This window comes from Oryctolagus cuniculus, chromosome 7 (genome assembly GCF_051225735.1).
Source record: "Oryctolagus cuniculus isolate XC-2025 breed Fujian yellow rabbit chromosome 7, ASM5122573v1, whole genome shotgun sequence".
Lineage (NCBI taxonomy): Eukaryota > Metazoa > Chordata > Mammalia > Lagomorpha > Leporidae > Oryctolagus > Oryctolagus cuniculus.
This window is the reverse complement of record NC_142873.1, coordinates 82945925-82954956: the sequence shown is the minus strand read 5'-3', so window position 1 is coordinate 82954956 and position 9032 is coordinate 82945925. Positions and strand designations below refer to the sequence as shown.

At 42.0% G+C, this 9032-nt stretch overlaps 1 pseudogene across 1 annotated transcript; it reads right to left on the bottom strand.

The window, feature by feature from the left end:
* Positions 1-6026: 6026 nt before the first annotated feature.
* On the bottom strand, positions 6027-7584 carry LOC149125634 (HAUS augmin-like complex subunit 4 pseudogene; annotated as a pseudogene). Its single transcript, XR_016237199.1, has one exon. The product of XR_016237199.1 is annotated as an HAUS augmin-like complex subunit 4 pseudogene (transcript).
* Between the last annotated feature and the right edge of the window lie 1448 nt (positions 7585-9032).

Below are 9032 nucleotides of genomic sequence, written 5' to 3'. Positions count from 1 at the left end.
AAGTACTTGAGCCATCACCCACCGCTTCCCAGGGCACACATTATCAGGAAGCTAGAATCAGTAGTAGAGGCAAGATTTAAACCCAGGAATTTTAATATGGGATGAAGGCACTGTGCCAAATGCGGCCCCAGTTTTATAGTTTAAAGTTAGGCAGATGAAATAGGCCTTTATATATATAGTGTCAAAGAGTTTAGTATATTGTGTAATCCAAAATACCTATGCAAATGTTTGTATAAAGAACATTATGCAAATGTTTAACTGAATAAGAAAGTAAGATGCCATTACTAATAACGACTTGGGAATGTAATTAGAAATGAGTAATTAGCAAAAATACCACAGTAATAGAGTATATTTCAGAAATAATACACTGGGGATATGGAAATAAGCCTTTTATATGTCCTTCACATATCAGCAGGATGTACATGTGGGTTTCCTGTCTGAAAATTATTTGAAGTGAAAAGTCAGTGATAAAAGTGCCATAGTAGGCTGGCGCCATGGCTCAATAGGCTAATCCTCTACCTAGCGGCTCTGGCACACCAGGTTCTAGTCCCGGTCGGGGCGCCGGATTCTGTCCCGGTTGCCCCTCTTCCAGGCCAGCTCTCTGCTGTGGCCCTGGAAGGCAGTGGAGGATGGCCCAAGTGCTTGGGCCCTCCACCCAATGGGAGACCAGGAGAAGCACCTGGCTCCTGCCTTCAGAATAGCGCGGTGTGCCAGCTGCAGCGCGCCAGCGGTGGCGGCCATTGGAGGGTGAACCAACGGCAAAAGGAAGATCTTTCTCTCTGTCTCTCTCTCTCACTATCCACTCTGCCTCTCAAAAAATAAATAAATAAAAAAATAAAGTGCCATAGTGGTCTCCTAGTTCCCTCGAGCAAGTTTAGTATAAAATATTACATTGTGGGGGGGCTGACACTGCGGCATAGTGGGTAAAGCTGCCACCTGCAGTGCCAGCATCCCATATGGGTGCCAGTTCGAGTCCCAGCTGCTCCACTTCCAATCCAGCGCTCTGCTATAGCCTGGGGAAACAGTGGGAGACGGCCCAACTCCTTGGGCCCCTGCACCCACATGGGAGACCTGGAAGGGGCTTCTGGCTCCTGACTTCGGGTTGGCGCAGTTCTGGCCTTTGCGGCCATCTGGGGAGTGAACCAGCAGATGAAGACCTCTCTTTCTCTTTCTCTCTCTGTAACTCTGCCTTTCAAACAAATAAATAAATCTTTAAAAAAATACTACATTGGACTATTACACAGATTTGAATAGGTAGGAATCAAAAAAATATAATTATACTTTGCTGGGCTCAACCTATTAACTACGGGACATCAGGACTCATGGTAGTTTGAGTGTTGGCATTAAGAGAGAATAGGCTCTGAGTCAATTTTGAATCCTGGTTCTATTTCTTGTAGCTCTGAAGCCATGGCCGGTTTATTTAACTCTTCTTACCCTTGGTTCACTACCTATAGAACATAAATAATGGTAGTATTTACTTTATAAGGTTACAGGGAGGATAAAATATAAAACCTCTAGAATAGTAAGTACTTGCATAATTATTTATTTATTCTCACTTTATGTGAAAGGTAGATAGATAGAAAGGCAGAAAGACAGATCTTTCATCTTCTGATTTATTCTCCAAATGCCTGCAAAAGCCAGAGCCAGGCCAGTTTGAAGCCAGAAATCCAGTATTTGAAATAAATGTTTAGTCTAATAATAACATTGAGATAAGAAATGTATGAGGAGACTTCAAAAAATTCATGGAAACTTTGCATTATCTTTTAATTCCATTTTCCACAAACATTTTTAAGTTCTTACATATTTGATCTATGTAAACACACACACACACAATCTTTTGTCATATTTATATGTGATAATTGGGTTCAATAAGTATACTGGCCAAGGCAAACAGGTAGACAGAGAATCTTTAGTCTCAGAGTGCTGAACTTAGAGCTAGTATAAGCTCTTCAAGAAGGAGGTAAAATGAAATGTGTGTTTTATTTAACTCTTAACTTCTATTCTTGTTTCATCCTCCTTGCCTTTTGTTCTCTACTGTTTTACTGTTTCTTGGCTCAATTAAACAGGTGCCCATACAGTGAAACAGAGAAATTCAACAGCTGGATAAAAACAATAACAGAACTGTAGGAGTAATTTGAACTAAAGCTATTACTCAAATTTTAAACTCTGCCTGCTTGAAGTAGAAATGAAGAATTTTATTTTCTGTACCTTGAGTGATTATATTTTCACTTCTGTATCCTGGTTGATCTATAAGACTATTCAAAGAATTTATCAGTTCTACTAAGAAGCAATATCTCTTATATATATATTTTTTTTTAATTTTTGACAGGCAGAGTGGACAGTGAGAGAGAGAGACAGAGAGAGAAAGGTCTTCCTTTGCCGTTGGTTCACCCTCCAATGGCCGCCGCTGCAGCCGGCGCACCGTGCTGATCCGATGGCAGGAGCCAGGATCCAGGTGCTTTTCCTGGTCTCCCATGGGGTGCAGGGCCCAAGCACCTGGGCCATCCTCCACTGCACTCCCTGGCCATAGCAGAGAGCTGGCCTGGGAGAGGGGCAACCGGGACAGAATCCGGCGCCCCAACCGGGACTAGAACCCGGTGTGCCGGCGCCGCAAGGTGGAGGATTAGCCTATTGAGCCACGGCGCCGGCCCAAATATCTCTTATATTTAAGAACCCCGAGGGCCAGTGCTGTGGCTTAGTAGGTAAAGCTGCCGCCTGCAGTGCCAGCATTCATATGGACATCAGTTCCAGTCCTGGCTGCTCTACTTCCAATCCAGCTTTCTGCTATAGCTTGGGAAAGCAGTAGAAGATGGCCCAATTCCTTGTGCCCCTGCGCCCACATGGGAGACTCCGAAGAAGCTCCTGGTTCCTAACTTTGGATAGGCTCAGCTGCAGCCATTTCAGCCATCTTGGAAGGGAACCAGCAGATGGAAGACCTCTCTCTCTACCTCTGTCTCTCTGTAGCTCTGCCTTTCAAATAAATAAATAAATCTTTAAAAAAAAAAAAAAAAACACTGAATTTGGGTTACACATGTAAACAGATTGACAGTTAAGAGATTCAAATAAGTCATCCAATTAATCTTATTTATATTTTATATAATAATTAATTGTTATTTAATTAATTGATTTTCATATAGTTAATTAAAAATAGATGGCATTTGTCATAATAATTAAACCTCCACTTGGGACAACAATACCCATGTTATAATGTCTGGGTTTGAGTCCTGGGTAAGCTTCCACTTTCCTGCTAATGTGCACCCCAGGAGGCAGCAAAGGCTGGCTTAAGTACTTGAGCTGCCAACCCTGTGGGAGATACGGATGGGAGTTTTTGGTTCCTGGCTTTGGCCTGGTCCAGACCTCCCTGTTTATGGGTACTTGGGGAGTGAAGCAGTGGCTAGAAGATTTTTCTCTCTCTCCTGTCTTTCAAATAAAAAATGAAAATAAATGAAAAATTTTTAAGACTAGAAGGGGGTGGGCATTGTGGCACAGTGGGTTAAGCTGCCAATTGGAACTCCTGCATCCCATGTTGCAGTGTCAGTTTGAGTTCCAGCTACTTTGCTGCCAATTCAGCTGCCTACTAATGTATTCTGAGAGGCAGCTGGTGACGGCTCAAGTGCTTGGGTCCCTGCCACCCATATGGGAGACCTGGATGGAGTTCTTGGCTCCTGGCTTCTGCCTCACCCAGCCCTGGCTATTACAGACATTTGGGGAGTGAACCAGCAGATGGAAGATCTTGCTCTTTCTCTCTTTCTCTGTCTCTGTTGTTCTGCTTTTCAAGCAGATAAAAATAAATAGACAAAAAAAAAAAAAAAAGATTAGGTATTTATTTAGCTCATGGTTTTGGAGGTTGGGAGATCTAAGAGCATGGCGCCAGCATCTGGAGCTTGCCTTCTTGCTGACAACACGGCAGAGGGCATCACATGAGAAACATACCACGTGTGTGTCAGCTAAGAACTCTTCTTCTAAAGCCACCAGTCCTATCATAGGGACTCCACCTGAACCACCTTTTCCAATCCTAATGACCTCCAAATGGCCCCACCTCTAAATACTGTCAACACATGAATTTGGGGGATGTACTCCAGCCACAACAACCACACTAGAATTATGGATTTTGAAAATGATCAGGAGGACAACTCAAATTCTGAAATGAATACATGCTGTAGTTGAGGGACATTGCCCTTGTTTAACATGTCTCCAATTCATTTCAAGTAATTTTGAACCATGTAGGGTAGAAAAGGAGGTAAGCAGGGGAGGGCAAGAGGAAAAATTGATGGTGTATTGAAAAACAGATTTTGCCTCTTATAGATGTAACTACTATTCGTCTACAAGTGATGTCTATCAAAGAGACCACATCAATATCACAGCAAGTGTAGAGGGAATGAATATGTAGAAAATCTTGGCTATCACACTTCAAATCTTTCCCAGAAATGTCCTACCTTTTATCCATTAACACTGCCTTAGGCAAAGGATGTCCTGTATGAACTGCATACAGATAACAAATCAAATCTTTTAACATTTTGAGTAAGCTTTGTTTTTCATAAAATCTTTATAGCTTCTGGCCTCATTTACCTTTCAAAGAAAAACAAATGAGTTGAGTGTACCATATACCTAAGGAATTCAAATTATTTCAGCATTTAAGTGATAGGAGGAGGTCCAAATTGAGGCCAACTGTTGGCATGGTACCCAGGGCAAGTAAAACAGGTGCTAATGAAAAATAAGTGCTGCCATAAGTAAAATTGTTAGTCTACATCATGCCTCAGTGGGAGGAGAAAAATGTATGGGAAGGTTAATTGTTTTAAAAAGACAGTTCAATGTGAAATAGTGAAGTAATGTAAAATCTGTTAAGTAATCAACAGGCTGAAAGAAATTATTTGCTCTCTTATTCTAGTATCACACACAATGTGAAATCGAGAGGTTAAAAATGAGTAAGTAGAATTAATCAACAGGCTATATTAAACAAATATGACTGAATTTTGACATTGTACAGTTATGCCCGTATGATGTCTACACGGTAGATTTTAATATATTATAGTTACAGGCTAAACCATTTTAAAAAAAATAACTGCCTTTAGAAGAAATAATGAATGAGGCTTGCACTGTGGCATAGCGGGTTAAGCTGCCACTTTGCAGTGCCAACATTTTATATAGGCACCGGTTCAAGTCCTGGCTGCTCCACTTCTGATCCAGCTCCCTACTGATGTGCCTGAACAATTAAAAACAAAGTTGAAGGGTGGATATGTGGCACAGTGGTTATATCAGCCCCTAGAATCCCCTCCTCCCATATTGGGAAAGCAGCAGAGGATGACCCAAGTACTTGGGCCCATGTACCCAGGTGGAAGACCTGGAAAAAGCTCCTGGACCCTGGCTTTGGATTGCCGTAGCTCCGGCCTTTGCAGCCATTTGAGGACTGAACCAGTGGAAGGAAGATGTCTCTCTCTGTCTCTGCCTCTCTGTCTTTTTCTGTAGCTCTGTGTTTCAAATATAAATCAATCTTTTTAAAAAAGGAAATGATGATGACCATTTATTTCTTTTATTTTGAAATTCTCTATGGATCTATCTTCCTTTGTTTTTACTCACATATTGATGAATATATTATAAATAGTGAATTTCAAATTTGAACATGGATTGACCAATATCAAAGATTATAGTACAGTCAATTAATGGAACATATTTTATTAACTAACTCTGTACAAAGAATTATTTTTGGTATGTGAACCAAGTATGCACACATTTTTGGGTGAAGAATTAAGATTTTATTAACATGAGAAAATAGTGACAAAAGGACATTGATAATATAGATAAGCTACATTTATGAACAATTTATAGTAAGACAAATATAAATCAGAACAAATAACTAAAAGGATATCATATTCCTTGTGGTAAAAGCCCTTAAAATATGTTTATACCTACAATAGATGGTATAATATCATTACATCTACACTATCAGATCTAATAAAAAGCTCAATTCATAAGGTTGATCATTTTCATTCTTTGCTTTCCTGTAGATAGTTCTGGGCTTTTCATTCTTTTTTTTTTTTTTTTCATAGTAATATCATTTTACTTAGAAAATAATCAAATACAGTACAGGGCTGACACTGACAAACAGCTATGCATAAAATGAATCAATCTGCTTGCTAAATTTTTCAGAAAGGGCTCAGTCATCATAAGCGAGGAAGAGAAACCAGGAGGGTGCCTAAGTTTTTAGGGGGTGCCCCCCCACTCCCTTGTAGTGAGGCAGTCCCTGGGGGAGGTGCTCCTTTCAGCAGGAAGGGGCCGTGGCTATGCAGGAGCCGTGCTTGCTGGCCCTGGCACACTCAGTGGTAGGCCTTGTTGAACTCCTGGAGGGCCCAGCGCTTGTTCTCGGTGGCCTGCTTCAGTTGGGTGTACTCTTTAACCAGCCTGTCAAACTCCTCCCCAAGCACCTCATAGGTGTTCAAAACCTGCTGCGACCTCTCCATGTCCTGCTCCTGTAGGCGGATGGCTCCCTCCAGGCGGTCCCTAATGAGACGATGAACTTCCACTTTCTCAGCAGTGTACGTGTCAGACAGAATCTTTAGTTCCTCCATCCTCAACTTGAGGATCATGGCACTGCACTTGATTTCCAGGTACTGAGCGTTGATACGGTCCAGCTCAGACTGAGTCTTCAGCCGGTGCTCCTGAAGGAGCCTTTGCAGTAAGGCCAGGCAGCGGAGAAGCACCTGGGAGTAGGTGGCGCTCTTCCTCTCCAGCAGCACCATCTGCTCCTGCTGCTGGCGCTTGGCGTCCTGGCACTGCTGCTTCTCGCCCACCAGGACCTCTGCCAGTTTCCACACCTTTGCTGCCTTCAGGGTTTCACTGTCGGCATCTGAATTGGGATCACGGTAGCAAAGCAGAGTGAAACATTTCTTTTTGAGCTGCTCTTCCACTTCTAGCTGGAGCCGGGCTCTCATCCACACAAAATCCTCTGAGGGCGGCATGAGTTCCAAAAGGTCTGCTTTCTCCAGCCCTAGCAGTGGAGGTTTCTCTCTCTCCTGGCTGGGACCTAGGAGTCGGGTCAGTTCAGTCACAAGCAGTCGCTGTTCAAGGGTCTCATGAAACTTTTTGTCCTCAGAAGTTAAATTTGTGTCTTGCGTCTTTACATAGTAGTCCACAAGCAGCTCCTGAATGATTCTCTGCAGAATTTCTGACCTCAACCATGTTGTCCTATGCACTCGAACTTCCTTCCATGCCTGAGCCTGCTCCTCTGCCAGGGTGAGGCATAAGCCACTCTCGTCCATGCGCTCAGAGAGACTCAGCAGCAGCCTGCTGAAGTGTGGGTTCTGTAACAGATCCTCTTCACTCAGGTTACAAGGAGGAAACTGTTTGCTGCAGACTTGGTGAAGCATTTCCACCCCTTCTCCAGGCGAGCAGTAATCCCCGGATGCCATTTGATTTTCTTATCAATCTCCACTTAGTCCAAGCTGTCCAAAAAAGAGCCTCTGCACTCCCTGGGGAAGCCGAGGCTTCCGAGGCAGTGCCGAGGGGCCTGGGGCGGAAGGGCCGGCAGCGTCCACACCCAGCCGGCGGCCTGGCTCCGGAACCTCTCCTGGGCTTTTCATTCTTAGCACGTAAAAAATAGGAAGCATCTTTCACTGTAGCAAGTGAACTCATAAGAAAACTCTTCAGTATCTTCTCCACAGCCCCAATTTCAAGTCAATAGATTAAGTGTCCACATTGTTTGCAACTAAGTCACAGCTGTCTAAATTGCCTCAGAAATGTTTAGCAGATTGCTTTATAGCAGGATAACACAGTTTGAACCATGGTTTCTTGAATACATCTTGCTGAGAGCTTATCTCATTCAAATGATGAAGGCAGCTGAAGCATGGTATTTGAATCATCCACATTTTGCTCTAATAAAGGAGAACTTTAGGAAGCTCTAGTTGTGATAGGCAACACAGTAAAGCAATTGAAATGTGGATCTTACATTTTACAAATTCAAACTGCTTGCATATGTGTATGTGGTGATAAGATACTTTAAAAATAAAATTTCATTTGGCAAGAGGCTCACAGTTAAACTGTAAAAGCAATATACAGATCATGTGAATTACCAGCATATAAAAATAAATATGCAAATGACTGCAATACTCATTTCCAAAATAGCATCTTTAATAGGAAGCCCTTCATAAGAATCTTATAAAGTGACATATTTTAAAATCATTTTTATATTTTATAAGTACTTACAACTGGCAGTTCATATTTTTAATTAGAAGATACACATCTTTTTAGTCACACCTGAATAAGCAATACATATGCACATGAAGAATGGGTACATATATACACTTGTATTATAAATTAAAAAGTTTCAATTAAGTAAGTTCATATCAAGCACTTTCTACTCAGAATAAGCTTTATATACTCCTGGATGCTGTGGAGATTATAGAAGAAGTCTAACTTTTTTTCCATGCAAGAAGCTTAAAATCTACATTGGACTTGAGAGTATTTATAATTGGGTTCTAATATGTACAGTTAGAAGATATAATCACAGCAAATTGTAGGTACTCCATAAATATTTAAAAATGAGTGAAGGAATTGTAAAAACCATTTTCTAAAAAAAAATTAAATTCCATTTCAAAGGCAGACAACAGACAGCGAGAGATTTTCCATTTGCTGCTTCACTCCCCAAGTGCCTGAAACAGCCAGGGCTGGACCAGGTTGAAGACAGGAACTGGAACTCAACCCAGGTCTCCCATGAAAACAGTACTGTGTCATTCTCTGCTGCCTCTAGGGTACCCATTAGCAGGAAGCTGGGTGGGATTTGAACAAGGCATTTCAATATGAGAGGAGGGAATTCCAGGTGCTGATAGAACCACTGTGCCACATGTCTACCCTTCAACTTTGTTTTTGATTGCTCAGCTGAGGGGATTTAAATATCCAATGTGGTATGTATCTTCCAGCTATTGTCATTTATTTCTGTTGTTCTCTCCTCCACCCCCTACCCTCCAACCCCCCACTCCCACTCCCATCCCACCCCATCCCCACAATCATTTTATCATGCTCACAAATTCAACAGTTTG